General features: G+C 47.4%; 1 long non-coding RNA gene across 1 annotated transcript in view; it reads right to left on the reverse strand.

The window, feature by feature from the left end:
* Positions 1-15,154, reverse strand: part of LOC147959760 (uncharacterized) — a 29,695-nt gene extending 14,541 nt beyond the window's left edge. The window contains exon 1 of the long non-coding RNA XR_015609653.1: positions 14,812-15,154. This is a non-coding gene — a long non-coding RNA (uncharacterized LOC147959760). The remainder of the gene's footprint in view (positions 1-14,811) is intronic.
* Positions 15,155-22,207: the final 7,053 nt, after the last annotated feature.

Below are 22,207 nucleotides of genomic sequence, written 5' to 3' on the forward strand. Positions count from 1 at the left end.
AACTCCTCCAGCAAGGCCCAACATTGGTTTTACCATTTGCCACCTAGCCTTTTCTTTCCCTTGGGTCGGCCAGCCCAAGGGTCATCTTTATTAAACCCCTCGGGCCAGTGCTTCTTAAAGTGTTGATCCAATCCAGAGCACTGTGCGGGGCCGTCCCTTGGCAACTTGGGTTACGTTGGCTCCCGTATGCTTAGCTTATTCGGTGTGCCCTGAGAACGAGATATGTGCAGCTCCTATCAGGATTTGTCGGCACAGCGGGTGGTCTTGCTGGACTTGTTTTACCATTGTCGAGGATGTCTTGTAACCGGGATTCTGAGTTTGTTCGGGTTTTTCCCGCTAGAAGGAATATCCTTCGTTGACCGTGAGAGCTTGTGATGGGCTAAGTTGGGACACCCCTGCAGGGTATTGAACTTTCGAAAGCCGTGCCCACGGTTATGGGCAGATGGGAATTTGTTAACGTCCGGTTGTAGAAAACCTAAAGTTAACCTTCATTAAAATACATCAACCGCGTGTGTAACCGTGATGGTCTCTTCTCGGTAGAGTCTGGGAAGTGAACATGGTGTTGGAGTTATGCTTGACGTAGGTTGTTCTAGGATCACTTCTTGATCATAGTTTCTCAATCGTGCTTTGCCTTCTCTTCTCGCTCTCTTTTGCAACTAGATTAGCCACCATATATGCTAGTCGCTTGCTGCAGCTCCACCTCATACCTTTTACCGTTCCTATAAGCTTAAATAGTTTTGATCGCGAGGGTGTGAGATTGTTGAGTCCCCATGACTCACAGATACTTCCAAAACCAGTTTGCAGGTGCTGATGTTACCGAGCAGGTGACGCAACCAAGCTCAAGGAGGAGCTCGATGAAGATCTTGTGCTTTGTGTTGTTTCGTTCTAGTTGATCAGTAGTGGAGCCCAGTTGGGGTCGATCGGATTTCTGTGTAGCATTTGGGGTAGTCTTCTTTCATTTTGATTTCGTAGTCGGACCTTGATTGTATCTGGATCATGTAATGCTTTATTCATGTAATTGTGTGACGTGGCGAGTGTAAGCCAACTATGTATCTCTTTCCCTTATGTATTACATGGGTTGTGTGAAGATTACCTCACTTGCGACATTGCTTTCAATGTTGTTATGCCTCTAAGTCGTGCTTCGACACGTGGGAGATATAGCCGCATCGAGGGCATTACAAGTTGGTATCAGTGCCTTCCCCGACCTTAGGAGCCCCCTGCTTGATCGAATCGCTGGCGTTATTGAGTCTAGAAATGTTTTGAGTCATTTAGGAATTATATGTATCGGAGAGTTAGGATTTCTTTTTACTCCTCAATCCCTTCGTCGCTCTGGTGAGGGATCCTGACGTAGAGTTTTGACTCTTCTCTTCTCAAATTTCACTAAAAAAATTTTAGGATCACGCGGGTATCTTGGAATCATTCCGATGGTTTTGTGACGAGAACATTGTTCTTGGTGCCTCCTGACATTTAGGGGTTGTGGCAGTGTCTCGGGGAGTTGAGCTCCGAGGTGTTGTCGTCACAATTTTATCGTTGCAGTTCTGGAATACCTGAGATTAGTTTCGCCGACATCGAAAATCTCTTTTATGCAGTTGTTGGTGAGATAACCTCGACGCCACCCAGTACTGGGGCAAGAGTTCGGGAGTATTGCCATAACTTGTATAACGGATGCTTTTCGAAGGTTGAGGTAGACGATTTTCGAAGGTTTCTTGGTTATGTGTTGAAGGATGGATACAGCTGGATGTAGGATTTGTTAGTTTTGGGTGAGATATTATGCTTCCCCTGTATCCCCAACACCTGATTGCATAACCGGAAAATTTCGGGAGTTTATTAGTGGGAATTCAAGTAGCTCCTAGGATATCTTTCCGACAAATGTATGATACGAAATTGGGGTTCGACGCCTAGTGGTCCGCCTATCCACGGTTGGTTTTACAATAGTCTCGTTGTGTCTTAAAGAGTCCTTGGCTATGCTAACTCAGGGACGCTTCGTATGTCATGTGCACTGCCATGTACATGATGGTGCTGTACGATCGAGCCCGTGTAGGCCCCACCACGAAAACTTCGGACAAAATCTCTATCATATGTTTGTTCCGGCTTATTCTGCAAGCCAACCCTTTGGTTTTGTTTTGAGTTGTGGTATTCGAGTTGCTTCGAAGTCAAGTGTTGATTCCATACCTTTCCTAAATGGTGTTCTTATACTCCGATGTGAATACTAATCCTTCTCGATCATTGAGATTGTCATGTCAATCCTTTTCAACCGGTGAGTTTCTCTTCAAGTGGATCCGATCATTCCAACATCCGCAAGATCAACTCAAGTCTTCTCAACGGTGTTGATTAATCCGCCCCAAATTGCCTTTGTTTTCCTGCCCACCCACCTTTTTCTTCAAGGATTTAGATTTCTTGATCAAGTATCCATCTTATGGATGTGAAGTCTATTTTTTTCATTGTTCGTATCCGGTGATTCTCATGAAGATTCTAACGAACCTTCAAGTTCGTCACTCTTCACTCATTTTTCTTCTCCGGTGGAACCAAATTCAAACTTTGTTGATCATATCCTTTTTCCTCGTTTCAATGTTTTCACATGCCGGTGCACCTCTTAATCTGTTACCCCTCACTATTCAATTGTTCCGGAGTGCTCAAGATATCTCGATGACTCGTGTTTTCCACTCTGCTTTCGTTCAAGCTCTTTCGAGGATGTTATCTCATTCAAGTCATTTAATTCAACCGGTGGATTCTTTTTTTTAAATCATCAAGGTGTTTCTTTTGAGTGGGCCCTAACCCACATGTCTTTTCCCAGGATCTTACCTGACTCTTCTTACTTTCCTGGAGCTATCCTCAAATCTCTTTTCGAAGTTTGACGTAAGAATGAATTATCATCAGTCAAATGTCTTTCACCAAGATCTTTCAAATTATTTTCATCATTGGTTCAACCTTTCCAATTTTAATTCCGGAGTACCTCAATAATTCTTGGTGGTGTTTCTCATCGTCATTCTCTGCATTTGAAGACCGAAGAAGAGTTTTTCCTCCATTTCTTGCTCCATTCTCTTCAAGATTCATGGTTCTAGCTTGTTGCCATCCTTTCGGTTGTTTTCGATCGTGAGAATTCTTTTCACCCATCCGGAGTAATTCAGGAGTCTTTTCAGTTTGATTCTTCGAATCCCATCATCTCAGAATTATTCATTCTTAGCTTTCAGCTCTCTTTCTCTAAATCTTACCGGTGCATCATTCAATATTCTCTAATCAGTTCGTGATCTCTTCGTTCTCTTTTATCTAAATTCCCCTCAAGTATCTTCATTTGTTCTCTAATTCTTCCCGGTGCTTCTTTATTTTTCTTCTTCGTTCATTTTCAATTCTTACGGTGGTTCGTTCAAGATTCTTCTTACCTTGTTATCATATCAATTCATTTGTTGTTTTCAATCCTACCGGTGGATTCGTCGAAGACGTTCTCAAGTTTATGTTATATCTCTCTTAATGTTTTCCACGAGAATAAGTAATATGTCAAATCCGTTGATTGTCATCAATTTAATTGATGAAGGATAAGCATAATGTAATTCTTATTCTTGTTTCATCGAGTAAATTCAATTCCTTATTCCGGAGCCTCATCAAAACTCTCGGTTTCACTTGTTTAATCTTTCTTTCCGGAGGTCAAAGTTATTTCAATTATATCATTCCAAAGATATATCTAATCATTGCAAGGATTCACCTTGTGTTCCAACCTCTATTTCTTCCGTTTGATCATTCTTTTTGTTACCGGAGTTCTTCATGAAGGTTCTACATGATGGTTCATAAAGGATTTATTTCCTTCTCGAAGTTGTCATCGAGATTCTTTTCTAAGGAGTTCAAGCATTCTTCATCTGTAACGCCCCGAGACCGTTATGCCAGGTGTCCTCCAGTTATTCGCTGTTGTTGCCTTATTTTTGCTTGCGTGTCATGCATTGCATATCATGTCATCATGTTTTCAAAACTTGCATCCGTCCAGGTCTCCCCGTTCCTTCCGTTGTCCGTTCTGAGTCCAACCACACTTGCACGCGTCCGCGGAATGTCCGAAGTAGTATTGTATAAGTGGCCAGAAAATGTTCTCAGAATGGGTTGGAAGTTGGCGTGTGGTCTTGTTTTAGTGTAGATAGACTGCCTGTCAAGTTTCATCGCATTCGGAGTTCGTTTGATAGTCCAACCGTTAAATATAGCGGCAATAGTAGTCGGTCTAACGTCGGACGTTTTCGGTCTCCGGAAACAGTTGCCGGGCTGCACTCCTCTCCTCTCATCTCAGCCCAACCTCTCTTCACAGCCCACTAGCCCCCCTATCTAACCCCCCTCTGCTCCGGGTCGTCCGATCGAGATCGAACGGCTCCGGAACGGACTAAAACCCCCAACCCTAGCTCCTCCTGCTATATATAGCAGCCCCCCCTTTCCATTTTGGGCCTTCTCCTTCCTCCTCCTCGAAATCTGCGCCCCCAATCATCAGCCATCGCCTCCCACCTCAATTTCCGGCGCCGGCCACCCCTGCATCGCCACTTGGCGCGCCCTGTGTGGTCAGCCGCCATCTGAGCGTCGCCCGCAGCCAACGGGAAGCCGCCACGTCGCCTCCCTGCGCCCCACATCGCCCCGCGCCGCCAGGCCCGCTCCAGGCCCGCCCGAGCCCCGATCTGGGCTCTGAGGCCCGCACCGCGTCGCCCCTGCTCCCCGAGCTCCAGATCAGGAGAGGGAGATCCCGATCCGAGCTCCTCCGCCGCTCTGCACTCGTCGGTAACCGGAGCCTCGCCGCCGGCGAGCACTTCGACAGCAGGCCAGTGCCGCCCTCGCCTCCCTCTCTCTCCCTTTCCGCTCTCCTTCCTCTCCTCACCAGCTCTCTCCCTCCCTCTGTTGCCACAGGAAAAGCCGCCGCCTCCATGGACGAGCTCCACCTCGCCGGATCCCGCATCCCCGAGTGCCGCCGGCCACCTCCGCCACCGGATCTGGGAACCCCTTCGCCGGATCCATCCATTCCTGACCTCGCCGGAGTTCTTCCATCCACCGTCGTTGTCTTCTTCGTAGAGCCAGGGACGAGCTCGCCCGCTCGCAGTGCCTCCCCATGTGGGCCCCATCTCCAGCGCCACCGGCCTCGTGGGCTTCCCCATGGCGCAGATCCCGCCGACCCGATCCACCACCGACCTGGGCCGAGCCCAGCTAGGTGAGCCCCGGCCCACCTCCTGTTTGCTCCTGTGCAGCCTAGTTCGGGCCAGATTCGGCCCATTGTGTCTTTTTCCTGGTCCTGCGAATTTTGCTAATTTCCCGAGACTGCAGTTTTACAGAAAAGACCCTCATGTTCATGCATATAATAACTCACAATTCATGCATCGGTTTAAAATGATTTATATATGAAAGTTGCTTAGAATTTCATCTAGTTTCATAATATGCAACTTTCATCTATGTTTAAAATGTTTAAAATGCTGTTTGATTAAATTTGCTATATGGCATGTTAAAATGATTTAATTCATAACTAAATAACCGTAGCTCGGTTTTAAACAAACTTTATATGTATATGGGGTAGAATTTTGCCTAGTTTAACATGGTCTACTTGTTTTGCATGTTTAACAACTCTAAAATTATGTTTAGGGCAGAGCAGTACCAAATCTAATTTATGCACATGAGGAGTTTCCGGAATTGTTGTTCGTTGCTTCCGGCCTCATTCAAACTTGCCTAGATAGATAGTTTCATTATGCTTCACCTCTTGCCATGCTAACAACATTTAATATTGTTGAGTACCTAAACGAGAGAGAACTAAATAAGCCATGTGGTGTTTTCTTCAATATGCAACGGAGTTGCATATTGAGCTCCACTTAATTTGTAGGATTGTTTGTGCACTTTGCCATGCCATGCTTCATTAAACCGGACATGCATCATATTTGATTGTGCATCATGCCATGTTTATGTGATGGTTGTTTACCATGATTGTTTGCTTCTTTCCGGTGTTGCTTCTTCGGGTTGGTTCCGTTAACGTCGCGTTTGTGAGGACCCGTTTGACTACGTCCGTTTGTCTTCTTCATGGACTCGTTCTTCTTCCTTGCGGGATTTCAGGCAAGATGATCATACCCTCGAAATCACTTCTATCTTTGCTTTGCTAGATGCTCGCTCTTTTGCTATGCCTATGCTGCGATACCTACCACTTGCTTATCATGCCACCCATATTGTTGAACCAAGCCTCTAACCCACCTTGTCCTAGCAAACCGTTGATTGGCTATGTTACCGCTTTGCTCAGCCCCTCTTATAGCGTTGTTAGTTGCAGGTGAAGATTGAAGTTTGTTCCTTGTTGGAACATGGAGATGTTGTTCTTTGTTGGAACATGTTTACTTGTTGGGATATCACAATATATCTTATTTAATTAATGCACCTATATACTGGGTAAAGGGTGGAAGGCTCGGCCTTATGCCTGGTGTTTTGTTCCACTCTTGCCGCCCTAGTTTCCGTCATATCGGTGTTATGTTCCCGGATTTTTTGCGTTCCTTACGCGGTTGGATAATAATGGGAACCCCTTGACAGTTCGCCTTATGTAAAGCTCTTCCAGCAATGCCCAACATTGGTTTTACCATTTGCCACCTAGCCTTTTCTTTTTGCTTGGGAGTCGCGCTCCTGAGGGTCATCATTATTTTAACCCCCCCCCCCCGGGCCAGTGCTCCTCTGAGTGTTGGGCCAACTTATCAGCCGCCGGTGGCCACCAGGGGCAACTCTGGGCTATCCTACCAGAAGTTTGGACGATCCGGTGTGCCCTGAGAAAGAGATATGTGCAGCTCCTATCGGGATTTGTCGGCACATTCGGGTGGTGTTGCTGGTTTAGTTTTACCCTGTCGAAATGTCTTGTTGTACCGGGATACCGAGTCTGATCGGAACGTCTCAGGAGGAGGTCTATTCCTTCGTTGACCGTGAGAGCTTGTCATGGGCTAAGTTGGGACTCCCCTGCAGGGATTTGAACTTTCAAAAGCCGTGCCCGCGGTTATGGGCAGATGGGAATTTTTTAATGTCCGGTTGTAGATAACTTGAACCTTAACTCAATTAAAATACATCAACCGCATGTGTAACCGTGATGGTCTCTTTCCGGCGGAGTCCGGGAAGTGAACACGGTGTTGGAGTTATGCTTGACGTAGGTTGTTCTAGGATCACTTCTTGATCATAGTTTCTCGATCATGCTTTGCCTTCTCTTCTCGCTCTCTTTTGCGAATAGATTAGCCACCATATATGCTAGTCGCTTGCTGCAGCTCCACCTCATACCTTTTACCCTTCCTATAAGCTTAAATAGTTTTGATCATGAGGGTGTGAGATTGCTGAGTCCCCGTGACTCACGGATACTTCCAAAACCAGTTTGTAGGTGCCGATGTTACCGAGCAGATGACGCAACCAAGCTCAGGAGGAGCTCGATGAAGATCTTGTCCTTTGTGTTGTTTCGATCTAGTTGATCAGTAGTGGAGCCCAGTTGGGGTCGATCGGGAATCTGTGTAGCATTTGGGGTAGTCTTCTTTCATTGTGGTTCCGTAGTTGGACCTTGATTGTATCTGGATGATGTAATGCTTTATTCATGTAATTGTGTGAAGTGGCGAGTGTAAGCCAACTATGTATCTCTTTCTCTTATGTATTACATGGGTTGTGTGAAGATTACCTCACTTGCGACATTGCTTTCAATGCGGTTATGCCTCTAAGTCGTGCTTCGACACGTGGGAGATATAGCCGCATCGAGGGCGTTACAGCACCATAATTGGTTATGGAATATTTTCCACGCTTTGAGCATTTTATTTTGCAAGTTTGAGAAATTTGAATTTTGGACTTTAATTTGAATTTGAATTTGGATTGCGATTTGGATCAACTGAAGATTAGCAACAGTAAGAGTGGTGACATGGCACCATTAACTTGGGATTACTCTAGCTTAATTATCCGGGCGTCACAATTCTCCTCCACTACAAGAAATCTCATCCTGAGACTTTAGGAGGTAGAAGGAAACAAAGCGAGGTATTCCTCACGAAGACGATCGTCGCGTTCCCAAGTGGCTTCATCTTCAGAATGATTCAACCACTAGACCTTGAGAAATTGGATAGCCCTCTTACGGGTGCGATGTTCAGTTTGAACGAGAATGCGGATCGGATGCTCTTTGTAAGTGAGATCATCTTGCAGGGGTTGAGCTTTATAAGCCATGTGGTTGATGCAATAAGACTTGTGACTTAGGTCATCGGCCATGATTAACCTTGTCAGGGGTATAAGAAATACCATGGTTTAGTCTGCGATTGTTTCCATACGCTCCTGACTGAGATCCAAATCTAGCTAAGTAACAGATACTTCATACTTTGATGGTCGGTGAAGATCTCGCAATGATTACCAAAAAGGAAATGTCGCCACAACTTTAGTGCAAATTTAACTACAACAAGTTCAAGGTCATGGACTGGGTAGACATCTTGGAATTCACAAATGACTGGAGCGTGTTCAATTCTCACAAGAGGAGAAACATTTAACACATTCAACAAATAAATCTGTGCTTTAGCATTTCGAACAAGATCAGCATGGTATCTTAATATCTCACTTAAAGGATATAGTAGATGGACGGTTTTAGTGGTGAAAATGATAGAAGAGGTATGTGTTTTCAGCCATTCCATGCCCAGAATGAGGTCAATATTGGATGACTTCGAAAGAATGGGGGAAACATGGAATTCCAAACCTTCAAGTTCAACGGAGACGTTGAGACTAACCATGGTGGTTCGACATCGGCCCGCGGAATGCAGCTTGAAATTCCGGCAAATTGATGGCGGTCTCAATAGGTAAGGAACGCCTATGGCTGTCCCACCATTGAGTTGTCGGACCTTTCAGGTAATACGCCACGAAGGTAACACAGTTGGCAGGTGCTACATCAGCAGACTTCAACTCAGAAGTGATGTCATGGAGCCAATCATTAGCATCAAGGGCCTGAGTTAGGCTGTGGTAGATGACAGGGTTGTGACGTGCAAAGTCTTGCAGGGTTACTGGAGCTTGTTGCTGATTCATATTGGGATACAGGAACTGAGCCATGACTCCTTCCATGAACTGGCGATTTAGCACCAAATCTGTTGTATCATTCCGGCCATGAATTCGGGCGATGGTGGATTGTCGCCACCACGACCATGACCAGCGGTCTAAGCATCCTGCTTTAATGCAACATGGGGTAGTATAGCAAGGGGTGGAGCAAGTGTACGGAGTCATTCATGATGTGATCAGAACAATGAGCAAAGGCGCAATATGTACAAAGCAGTAGTCATTGAAGACATACAGATACATATGTGGGGCCAATTACACATTGTTTGTATGAGTTCCGACAAGAGAGACACCATAGACATACTAGGTGGAACGTTTGCACGCGATGGAGGGATACAACAACGGGACATAGAAAAGGCTACATCAACGTCGAAGAAAACCACTAGAGCGAGGAATCTGCAGGGGACGACGCAGGGTGCCCTCGATAAAAGGATCCTGTGACCCGTGAACAATGTGAAGTAGATCCTGGCCCTCAATTCAAGAAAGGCGTAATACAACTCTCCAGGTGGATGTGATCACGAGAACCTAGGATAGAGTTAGCAAAATCATTTAACCTGAATAGAAGAGTGATCAGAGTCCCAGAGTATAGACGAGGAATAAAAGATCCTAATACCACCCAATTGGCGACGTGGGCCCGTAAGCCACACAGCCATCTTAGTCAAACATTTTTTCAAAGACTAGACTCAAATTCGGCCAAGGAGTTGGAATGGGGGATCCTACAGGCAGTCGGCTTTGATACCAACTTGTGACGCCCCCGATTGAATCGTACACTAATCATACACGCAAACATGCATGATCAAGATCAGGGACTCACTAGAAGATATCACAACACAACTCTAGACACAAACAAAATAATACAAGCTTCATATTACAAGTCAGGGGCCTCGAGGAATCGAATACATAGCTCGATACACAAGAGTCAGTGCAAGCAACAATATCTGAGTACAGACATACACTACAGGAAACAGCTAATTTGCCATCAGGCTTCTACAAACGGCAAAGGTAGTATTACAGACGGCAAAGATTTTGCCATCAGCAGGTTGACGGCAAAGTGAGTCGGCAAAGTCAAAATCGGCAAAGAATTCTTTGCCGTCAGCTTTTCTTCGGGCAGACGGGAAAGATTTTGCCGTCAGCCAAGTATAGATTTGCCGTATCCCATAAATATTACAGCCAGCAAAGAAAGATGTCTTTGCTGTCAGGAAGAATCTATCTTTGCCGTCATCCTCAAAAATTACAGACGACAAAGAATTTTTTATATTAAAATAACCCGAACCATAGTCCAAGTGCAGAGGACAACAATTAACACCACACCACAGTATACATTAGCACTTTGTTCCAAGAATCTACGAGGAACAGCAAATTTCACAATACAAGACTACACAGAATATATATCACTTAATGATCCAAGGAAAAAACTACTCTATTTCATTAGATTACGAAAGAGCAATAGCTAATGTAGCAGCCCGAGATCTTGCGCGCGCAACCATCTTGAGTTTGATCTGCACGACCGCGCCAACCTGCAATCATCCATCTTGAGTTTGATCTGCATGCCCGCGCCAACCTGCAACCATCCCCTGTGCCCTTGCTCGTCGGAGCAGCAGCAACCAGCAGCCGCACCCCTCTCCCTTCCCCTTCCATTCTCAAAGGACAGAGCACACTAATGGCCGCGGAGCTGTCACCGCTCCTCGAGGCGGGAGGTGGTGCAGCATCGAGGGATGGGGTCGGGGCCGATGGAGGCACGCGGCGGTGACTTGGCCGGGGCCGGCAGAGGCCGGCGGGGCGACGGGGCCGGCGGTGCCCAGGGCGAAGCAGAGGCCCGTGGGGGCGATGGGGTCGGCGGTGCCCAGGGCGAAGAAGAGGCCGGTGGGGAGAGCCAGCGAGGTCGGGGCCGGCAAGCGAGGTGGTGGCGAGCGCCGTCGGGCTTGGGGGGCGACAGTGGCGGGGGCGGTAGCGCCAGGGCCAAAGGAGGAAGTGGGTGCGACCGGCGGCGAGGTGGTGGCCGGTGAGGCCGAGCGAGGTGGTGGCGGGCGCCGGCCTGCTCGATTTGGATCGAGACCAGAGAGAGAAACGAGATGGAGAGAGAGAGAGAGAGAACGTGGTGGGGATGGGGTACCGGTCAGGTGGATAAGGAGAGAGCAGTGGGGGCGTGGGGCGCGTGGGTGCGTGGGGCTGGGGATCACGTGGGGATGTGTGGCACAGATCCTGCCATGTCATCGATCCATGTGATCGATCCGTGTGTTGTGTTTCTTTCTTTGCCGTCTGCGCTTTTTGTTATAGACGGTAAAGTATGCTCTTTGCCGTCTGTAAAACAAGCACAGACGGCAAAGAGCTCACTTTGCCGTCTGCTAGAAAAACCACAGATGGCAAAGTATCTTTGCCGTCTACCAAAACGAATACAGACGGCAAAGAATCTTTGCCGTCTGTGTATTTTTTGCCAGACGGCAAAATGAGCTCTTTGTCGTCTGTGTTTTTTTCTGTAGACGGCAAAGTTTATTTTGCCGTTAGTTTTTCTTTGTCGTCTTGTGATGACGGCAAACCCTTTCTTTGCCGTCTTACCCGACAAAAAATTGACGGCAAAGACGTGCTAGATGGCAAATTAGCTCTTTCCTGTAGTGATAAGGTCAACAAGTTTTGCCTTAAGAAGGCTAGCACAAAAGCAACAACGATCGAAGAACCAAGGCCTCCTGCCTGGAACCTCCTAACTACTCCTGGCTGTTGACGGTCTCCATGTAGTAGTAGGCATCCTGGGGGAGTAGTAGACGTCGGCGGTGGCATTTGGCCCCTGGGTCCACTATCTGGTTGCATCAACCGGAAGGAAGAAACAATGGGGAGAAGGGGTAGCAAAGCAACCGTGAGTACTCATCCAAAGTACTCGCAAGCATCAGATCTATACTAAGTATGCATTGGTATCAAATGGAAGGGTTGTATATGTGGACTGAACTATAGAATGTCAGAATAGAAGGGAAGGCCTAGCCTATTGAAGAGTAGCATCTTCAAGCATCTTCAAGAATCTTGCAGGATGTAGAAGAGTAAAGAATAGCATTTTAATATTAAACAAACATGTTCTAACAATAATACCCAGAGATCCTTCCTCGACTCCCTACGAGAAAGCAATCCCGGAGCCAACATATCCATCACATGTCTCATGTAACCAGTTCTATTTGTAATAGATTAGGATACAAGTCTGAACGTCCATTACCACGGACACGGTATTCGAATAGATAACTTCCCTGTAGGGGTGCACCACGTTACCCAACACGCTTGATTACTCTGGCCGGACACATTATTCTGAGTCAATGCCCAGCCTCGGAAGATCAACATGTCGCAGCCCTACCTAGGCTCAGCAGAGAGGTCCCCGCGGGTCTACATCCTACGGACCACGGGGTCTTGGGCCCACTGCCTATTGCACTCCGGGTCATCGTGTGCAGGGTGGATACCAGCACCACCTCGGATGGTTGGCATGATCCGACCGTGCCATAATGCCGAACTGGACATTTGATAAAACTTTGGCTGATACTACGACGTCGAGGCCCATAACTATTCCCGCGTGGTGGTTAGTGCGTAAAGGCCAAAGGCCAACTCAAAACAAATACCCAAACCTATTAGTGCATTGGGGACTTGCGGAGACAAGCAGAGGCTCACGATAATGTGACCCCGTCGCCCTGTCTCGTGGACTTACGGCAAGGGCCCGGAATGTCCGGCCGTGCCTCGTAGAAAACTCGCGGGTGCTCTACGGGCCCGATCGACTTTCACATCAACTCGCGGGTACCCCTCCGGGCTGACCCGACTTCGACAATGGTCTCAAGTAAAGTCTGGGAAACTGTGTGTCCAAAACATCAAGGGGAAAACCCAAGGAATCACCCTCGCTGGATTCCACTTGATGTAATCATCAAGGTGAATGTAGGAGGAATCACCTTCGAGGTCCAAACTTGAGGGGTTGCACGACAGAGTCGTATCGGGAGTGGTGAATGAGGAATCACCCTCGATGACCACGACTGAATAGCTACATTACAGAATTATCATGAGGAGTGCGTTACGATGTATCACTCTCGGCACTCGATATTATCTCTGCAGAGTCAAGCAAGAAAGGGGGTGTGATGTGATGTGAGGTATCGAGCTCTGGTCGTCGACCATGTTGATCGAGTCATCGATGATGAAGCAGGGGCAACTAGTTCAAGGTGGGGGTCACTGATGGATCTCTAACCAACCTATACTAAGCAGTTCAGGATAAGCAGGTAAGGTACAACAACAAGTACAAAAGCAGGCTATGCATCAGAATAGGAGCAATCAATTACATTAGCAAAATCTATGAAAGCATGAGAGAATGGAAGCTCCGCTGAAAGGAAAGAAGGGGTAGCCGACGATGTAGTCAATCACAGCGGCATCATCAGCGGTCTCGGGATCTACCGGAGAGAAGAGGGGGAAGACACAATAAACACAGAGCAAACAAGATGCATCAGATGACATTAAGAGGTGCTAGGGGTGACCTATCATTGTAATACATGATACCGGCGAAGGGGGATAACATCCGGGAATGTTTTCCCGAAGTTTGGCATTTTCAGGCAGAGGAACCGGAGAGGGACGGTTGCATGTTCGCCACACTAGGGATGTGTAACAGATGAACGGAGGTCATATTCAGAATCGTCTCGTCTTTCTAAGCAACTTTCATGTATAAAACTTTTTTATCCGAGTTACGAATAATTTTCTATGATTTTTCAAAGAGTTAAACAATATTCTAGGATTAATATTAAATCTAAAACAGAGTTATTGCATGAGCATGACGTCATCATGACATTGGTGGTCAAGACTGACCGTTGACTGGTTAAACAGGGAAGTGGGGTCCATCTATCATTGACCTAACTAAACTAACTGTTTTAATTAACTAAGTTTAGTTAATTAGGGTAATTAAACAGGGTCAAATAAGTTAATTATTTAATCAGTTAACTAATTAATTAAATTATAATTTTTTCCTTTTATTATATATTTTTACTCTCTTTTTTAAAAGAAAAGGGGACTGGGCCCCATGGTCCAGTGGCACAAGGCCATAGCGGGCGCGCTAGTGCTGGATAAGGGCACGGTCAGCAGGCGGGGCACTCCCCTCCTGGCCCGGATCAGCACGACGCAGGAGGGCACCGGCGGGCACGGTGAGCAACGGCCTGGGGCGGCGGCGAGCACGGGAAGGCGCTGAGTGTGCACGTTACAGCGGGTGGGGCAAACCGGGGCACGGTCGCGGCCGCTGCGAGCGACATGAGGGCCGGCGAGGCCGGTCGGGGCCAGATGCGGCGGCGTGCAGGGTCTGGGGTGGAGCGGTGGTGGTCGCGAGCGAGGGATGCGGGGCGTGGTAGGGGAAGTGGTGAGTGCGAGCAACGCGTGGGCAACGTGTCGCTGGCGCGGGATGGGGACGGCGGTGCGCGAGTGATGACGGGGCGAGGGTGGCCAGCGGCAGGGCGATGCGAGCGCGACGCAGTGGAGGCAGCGGCAGCAGGCCGTGGTGGGTGAGGGAAGCAGGCAGTGGTAGGTGAGGGAAGCAGGCCTCGGCGCAGAGAGCAACAGCAGCACAGGTCAATGGCCGCTGCGAGCGACGCAAACAACAGCAGCTGGGTGTGGGAGGGCGTCGGGCACGGCGGACGCACGCGCGAGGTAAGGCCAGAGAGCGGCCAGGGAGCCCAAGGCACGCGGGAAATGCGGCCACGGGCATGGCGACTACGAGGTCACTTGGAGCTCGGGCGTGGCGTCTAGCGACAAGGAACGAGAGCAGGGGAGCAAGGAATCGGCGCAGGTGCTCACAGCGGGGTGGCAGAGTAGACTAGCGGGCTCGAGGGAGGCTCGGTGCAGCGAAACGACGGCGGCGGTGTTCGGTGGCCGAAGGTGGAAGAAGAGGGCCGGCTCGACGATGGAGGGGGTGCCGGCTCCCTCTAGTGGGCGTGGACGACCATGTCGGTGGTGGTGGAGCTCCGGCACGCGCCGGAGAGGGACGATATGCCGGTCGCCGCGGCGGAGTGAGGTGCACGGCGATGACGAGGCACGTCCTGGGTGGATCTGGGGCAGGGGGAGAGGAGAGTGTGGGGGAAGAGTTTGTGGTTGAGGGGGAGCACGAGGGCAAGTGGGAGGGGACGAGGGGGGCCGTGGCGTTGGGGGATCTTATCCCCTTGTCCACGACGTCGGCAAGCTAGTCGGGTGGCGACCATGACCGAGCGGTTGGTCGAACAGGGAGAAGACAACCGCGAGGTGGGAGTGGGCTGGCTGGGACGTTCGGCCGACTGGGTGGGCTAAGGCCAAGGGGCAGTTAGGGGCATTTTCCTTTGTTCTTTTTATTTAGGTTTTCTTTTATGTCTTTTATATTTTCCTTTTATTTTGATTTTATTTTAATTTTATATAATACAATTCTTGCACTTAAAATAGTGTCACAAATTAGGCCTCTGCCACATTTAAGTTTGGCACTTAAATAAGCTAGTTAGTATTTTTATAATTTTAAAAAACATTTAATAATTGTTTTTAGCCACTGTTATATTCACAAAAGAACATTTAAATACTTTTACAAAAATGTTGGGTCAGCACCATAATTGGCTATGGAATATTTGCCACACTTTCAACATTTTATTTTGCAGGTTTGAGAAATTTGAATTTTTTACTTTAATTTGAATTTGAATTTGGATTGCGATTTGGATCAACCGAGGATTAGCAATAGTAAGAGTGGTGATGTGGCACAATTAACTTGGAATTACTATAGCTTAATTATCTAGTTGTCACATAAGACAATTTGATGGTCAATCCCTCTAATAGGTGGTAATCCCGGTGGGACATCTTGTGGAAATACATCAGTGAACTCCTGCAAAATGTTAGTGACAGCAGGAGGCAAATAGGAAGGCACGTCCTCGAATGAAAATAATGCCTCTTTGCACACAAAAGCATAGCAAACAGATTTGCTGAAATCTAGATCATCAATATCAAACTTGGTGGCAAGTAAACATGCACTTTTCAATTTAATTTCAGAAGCAACACTAGATGGTTTATTATGAGGCTTCATTTGTTGCTCAAATTCTTTTGCTACAATCTGATTTTCACTTATTTTTCTCCTGTTTTGCTTTATTAGCTCTATTAATATCATCTTTCAAAAATGGAATCAGGAGACATAGGAAGAAAAGTAATATGTGTATCCTTATGAACAATAGTATACTGATTGTTTCTACCATGGTGTACATAATTTTTATCAAATTGCCATGGTCTACCAAGTAATAAGGAACAAGTTTGCATGGGTACCACATCACAGTCAACATAATCAGCATATGTAGCTATACTAAAATGCACACGAACAGTACGTGTTACCTTAAACATGCCATTGTTGTTGAACTATTGAATGTAGTACGATGCGGATGTGATCTTGTGGTGAGAGACAGCTTCTCCACCATCTCCATGCTAGCCAAATTGTTGCATCTCCCTCAATCTATGATGACGCAAACAAAACGTTCCCTCACAACTCCCTTTGTATGGAACAAATTTGTGCCTATGATTTTGCTCAGCTTGCGTGACCTACACACTCAAAACATGTTGAGCAACTAAACTTTCATACCCGTCAGCGTCGTCAGCAGCCATGTATTGCATCTCTTGTTCACAATCATATCCACCGTGTTCTTCACTTGTAGTAAGAGCCAAAGTCTCTTAATCATAGTCACTAGCGGACTCATATCCACCATCCTTAGTAGCAATCATCACATTCTTAGATGGGCATTCTCTCGCATAATGACCTCCACCCTTGCAACGACGACAAATAATATCATGTGTTTGCCCTGCTGTTGCCATGGATGAAGGAGAGCTCTGTGCAGGCCCAGAAGGTGTGCTCTTGGCAGGTAGTGGTGGTTGTGCTTGCTTTCGTGTATCACGGCTACAGGTGGCAGCTGATGGAGGTGTCGGTGCAGCAGAATGTGTGGAAGTAGAGGATGCATGCGGCGTCCATGATGAAGGTCGACCTACAGAAAAGTTAGTCCGCGCCAATGTCTGTCGATCGTGCACTTCACGTTCACCTTTGCAAGGAAGAAGGAATAAATGAGTGATATTATTACACTCCATATACTCTAAAATGGTATGATGAATCTCTCTATTTAGACCACCCATAAAATGTGCAAGCATAGCTTCGTTATCCTCAACAATACCACATCTAATAATGCCAGTTCGCAATTCCTGGTAATATTCCTCTACAGAATTTTTTCCTTGTCTTAAACGCTGAAATTTCGGAAGTAATTCATGTTGATAATATGGTCGAACCCAACGAGTATGCATAGCAGTTTTCAAAGCAGCCCAAGTAACTAGAATAGGATATAATCTACAATGTTCAGACCACCAAACACATGCAAAACTAGTGATAGCAACAACACGTCTTTCCTCGGGATATTGTAAACATGTAAAACATTGTTCAGTTAACTCCCAAGTAAGATATATATCAGGAACGTATCTACCCACAAATGCTAGAATATTCAATTTTAGTTTATGAAGATGGTAATGATCTCATACCAAAGGTGGTGGTGCAGGCGTACCATTGCAATTATTTGCATGTGGACGACCTGGTGGTGGAGTTGGTGGTTGCACGTACCATTCACGCAGGAGCCATAGACGCATCAACAGCAGTAGTAGTGGCACCAGAAGTTTGGCTAGGCTCAAGAGGAACACGGCTCGCTCGGCGGAGGGTTGTTTCGCGCCATGGAGGTGGTTGTTGATGTTGTTGCAATGGTGTAGCAGATGCAGGTGGTGGTTGTGGTAGACACGTGAGTACTTTAGCAAACTTTGCATCCAACTTGTTGTGAATTGTCTTCTCAATGTCATCAATCTTCGGTAATGCCTTGCCAAAACTGGCCATCACGTCTTCTACATATTGACCCAACATTTGTTGGAATTTATCATGGAGCTCCTTGTTCGTCATGTTCTCCCACTCTAGCTCATCCGCTTGTGATCCTGGCATGGTTAGCAGCAAGAGAAAAACACAAGAATATGATCCTAGAGACTACTCTGAAGTGGCGGTGGTGCTGTGGAAAGTCACAAATCTATCATGCGAATCACAAATTCTTACCAGTTCTTACCAAGCAGCAGGTGGTGATTGACAACCGTTGTACAAAACTCTCAAAGCTTGGATAGAGCGATTACCAGGGAGAGTCAAATGCACGACATAGATATATGTGGAGCTGGGAAGCCTTATAATATGGTAGCAAAAAGGCTAAGCAATAATCAATTTAGAGATGCAAAGTTCAAAAATGCTCAACAACGGCACTGTGCTGGTCCTAGGTTAGACCGTAGTAGAGACGCGAGCCTAGAACACTAACAAAATCACAAGGCGACATGTAAACAAGGGAAAAGCACTGGAATTTTTTTGGCGCTTTTTTTGTTTTGCGCTCCTTTTTTGCCAAAAATCACTATAATGGCGAGTGTCTCAAAACTCTTCCCAAGTCAAAATAACAGGATAGGAACGAAAAAAAATTCCTATTTGTTCTTCGGAGATCAAGGCAGCGATGACCAAAAAGTGCGATAAAAATCAGTATGATGACACATGTCTCAAAAGACTCAGAAAAGCCTAAAAATAGGATAGGGAAAATTTTACCTGCTGAAATTTTTGCCTAAAAACTGTCCGGGGGTCTCCAGACTTCTTTTCGAAACCTACTCAGGCAAGGAAACACGAAGCAGAAAATAGATGGTCTTGAAAACAAAACTAATATAGAATGAACTCGGATTGTTGGTGGATATATGGTGGTAGGATATGGCAGAAGTGGTGGTATATGGCAGCGGTGGTGGGATATGGCAGTGGTGGTATATGCCAGCGGTGGTAGGATATGGCAGCGGTGGTGGTATATGTAGTAGCGATGAAGATGGTGCAGCGGCGGCGTGACAAACTATGATAGAACTCAAAACTCTAAAGGACTAGATGCTAAGACCATCAATTAGACACGATGATGCAACCACAAATTCAACAAAGCAAAACCCTAAAAAGATTATGCAAAGGCTTAGATTGGTTCAGATATGATGAACTAACCCTAAATCTTTTTGTGGCTTTTCGGGGACTGTAGGTATGAAGAACAGACTTGATCTAAACTATGAAAAGCTGGAAAATCTCACTGAGCAACCTGGAAATCTGATAACACTTGATAGAGGCAAAGGTGTCCCGTCTTTCGATGAGATGGTGGCTATCGTCTTTAGTGGAGTAGACTTTGACGAACTGACTACAAATGTGCGAGGACGTCGCGCCTTAGCAATCACTAAACAACTCCTAGAGGTTATTGACCACGTCGGGGCATGATCAACCTGACCACGAAGGTCTATTTCCTGCAAGCAAATGAAGAACAAGCAAGAAACTGAAATTGCAATCTGGATATTGCGAATAAAAGAGGAAAGCTTTATTGATCAAGTGGGGTTCTATGATGTCCTGGTCTGGTCATTGAACACAAACGAAGTACGCGAAGTTGCAGCTATTGTAAACTTTTAATCTAAACAAAACCCAAACTCTAAATGACGCCCTAAGGGCTCTATATATGGAGGAGGGGGAAATTTCGTGGCCCTTGGAGGAGGGGTCCGAAACCAACCCTAACTCTTGTTTCCCCATACATACGAACTCTAAAAATAACATATACTCAATATTTTGAAATTACATGGGCCTTGCCCAATAATAAGGCGACGCAACACCTATAATAGCCTCTTGATGAAATTTAGGAAGTGGCATCTTGTATATTTCTTCCAAGCCTTCATGCATTCATTATGGTGGCTTCAAAGTCCTAACATCATCACTTGAAACTTCATTCTTATTCCCCTTGCGCATGCCATCATCTCCATGCTTGAACTTGCTCCAAGGTTCATCTTTCTTGTCCAAGCTAGGCCACCATGCCATCTAGGTGGCTGTCCCGCAAAAACGGGGGCATGGTACTATCACCACTGGCACCTTCAGGAGCCGAGCGACGGTACGATCTACATCATCTTCACCCATGCCAAGCACGGCTATGGAGGCCATGGCGCGGGCTCAGCTGCTACTAAGGTTCCCACTAGCTGCCTAGCAGATGGACGAATGGCGTGCCACCATCTAGAGTCTGCTCGGTTTCGCCGAGGCTGGGGGCTCGCAGCGAGCTGGCCCGCCACGGCCTTCCCAAGCGGCGACGGCGACTCATGCTACTGGTCGCACGAGAGAGGCCACCCCCATGGTGCAGTCCCTGCCGCGGCAGCCAGCACGAGCGCAGCAAAATCAAGAACCTGACGACGTCTTGATGGCCTCTTCCTACCCTCGAGCGCGTCTAGGCCGACGGTGAGACCTAGAGGATGGGCGGAGGGGAGACGCGCGTGTCGTCGTTGAGCGATGCCGTGACGACCACCGCCGTACTGATGGGCGTGATGGCCCTGACATCGACGAGCCTGCGCTCGGTATTGGCGGGTACCTACCTCTCGAGGTTGGGTGCCCTGCCTTTACTCATGAGTTGCGGCAAGCTAGAGTACCCGAGAAGTATGATGGAAGACTGAACCGGGCAGAGTTCCTGAGCAACTACAACATCGCTGTTCAGGCTGCCGGGGGAAGAGATGAGAAGGTGATGTAGGGTGGAACCCTATGTGGCCGATCTTTCACGAAAGGAGCGGATCCCACGATGAACACGAGTGAAATCACGAGGGTCAACGCGAGGGGAAACACGAGAGAAACACTAAAACCAACAAGATTGATCACACATATGCTAGATCCTCGAAACACAAAAGGAGATACAAGGTCCATGATCAACAAAGGACGATACACGGTAACCGGTTCTTCTCCAAAGGTGGTCTTGATGGTCTTCTCCGCGAGGAGGTCTTGAATCCAAAGGGATCTTCTCCGAAGAGTGGTCACGGTCTCTCTCAAGGAGTAGATCCGATGTGGATGAGCAGAGCTCTATCTCTAAATGAGCTACTACTTTCCTAACCCTAGCTAGAAGGAATAGCAGGTCTATTTATAGTCTTAGTGCAAATGGGGGTGAAGTGAGGGGTACATGGGCCCCAGGCCCGAATACAGTGCGCAGACAGGTACCAGACGTCCACTGGGGACCGGTCGTCCAGTGGCTCATGGGCGTCTGGACGTCCGGTGGCTTCCGGACTTCCGCTGGATCCGTTCTGTGATGGGGGTGCCGGACATCTGGTCACTTTGGACTTCCGCTAATATGGGCTCGGGTGCGGTGGCACCGGATGTCCGGTCCCGCCCGGTCGTCCGCTTGCTGGAGGGTGTGGCCGATCGTTCGGTTCTGGCCAGACGTCCGCTAGCTATAGCTCTCGGCTGGGGCTTCAGGCTCCGGACGTCCGGTCCTGGCCGGTCGTCCGGTGGCTGGGGCTTCTTCCGCAGCTCTTCTTCTTGTCCTTCACGGTTGGTGTTCTCGCCATCTTGTCCATTGGGTGTAGTCGCTCCATGGCTCTCCTCCAAGTGCCTAATCACACATAGTTTCCGCTTGAGGTAGTAGCCATGTCTCATGTATAGGAAATGCTAGTTCAGAGAGGAGGGAGTCCACCTTATCTTCGATAGCCTTTTCTCGTGCCCTTATCATTGGTCTAAGTGGTGTCGTGGGAGATGTAGGTAGGTCCATGGGGATGATCTTGGGCTGCTCCGCATCATCTCCCCTCCCTTCGGAAAGATTCGTCCCCGGATCAAATTCTTCATCACCATGGTAGGGTGATAGATCCTTGACATGGAAGATGTCGCTCACGTTGTACTTGTCGTGTGGGAGGTCGATCTTGTAAGCGTTGTTGTTGTAGCATGCAAGCACCTTGAAGGGTCCATCCGCTCGTGGTAGAAGTTTGGACTTGCGTTCGGTGCGGAAGCGGTCCTTGCGAAGGTGTATGTAACACCCTCGATGCGACTATAGCTCCCACGTGTCGAGGCACGACTTAGAGACATAATCGCGTTGAAGGCATATGTCGCAAGTTAGGCAATCTTCACAACATCCCATGTAATATGAATAAAGGGGAGAATACATAGTTGGCTTACACTCGCCACGTCAATCAAGTACATAAATAACATTACATCATCCAAACACTCATGGCCCGACTACGGCGCCAAAATAAAAGAGAACCCAACATGCGACACGGTCCCAATCACCCCCAACTGGGCACCACTACAGATCATTGGGAAAGGAAACGTAGTAACGTTGAGAGTCTTCGTCGAACTCCCACTTGAGCTCGTACGCGTCTCCTGGAGCGGAAACAT

Source organism: Triticum urartu, chromosome 7A (genome assembly GCF_056163025.1).
Source record: "Triticum urartu cultivar PI428250 chromosome 7A, HENAU_Tu73, whole genome shotgun sequence".
NCBI lineage: Eukaryota > Viridiplantae > Streptophyta > Magnoliopsida > Poales > Poaceae > Triticum > Triticum urartu.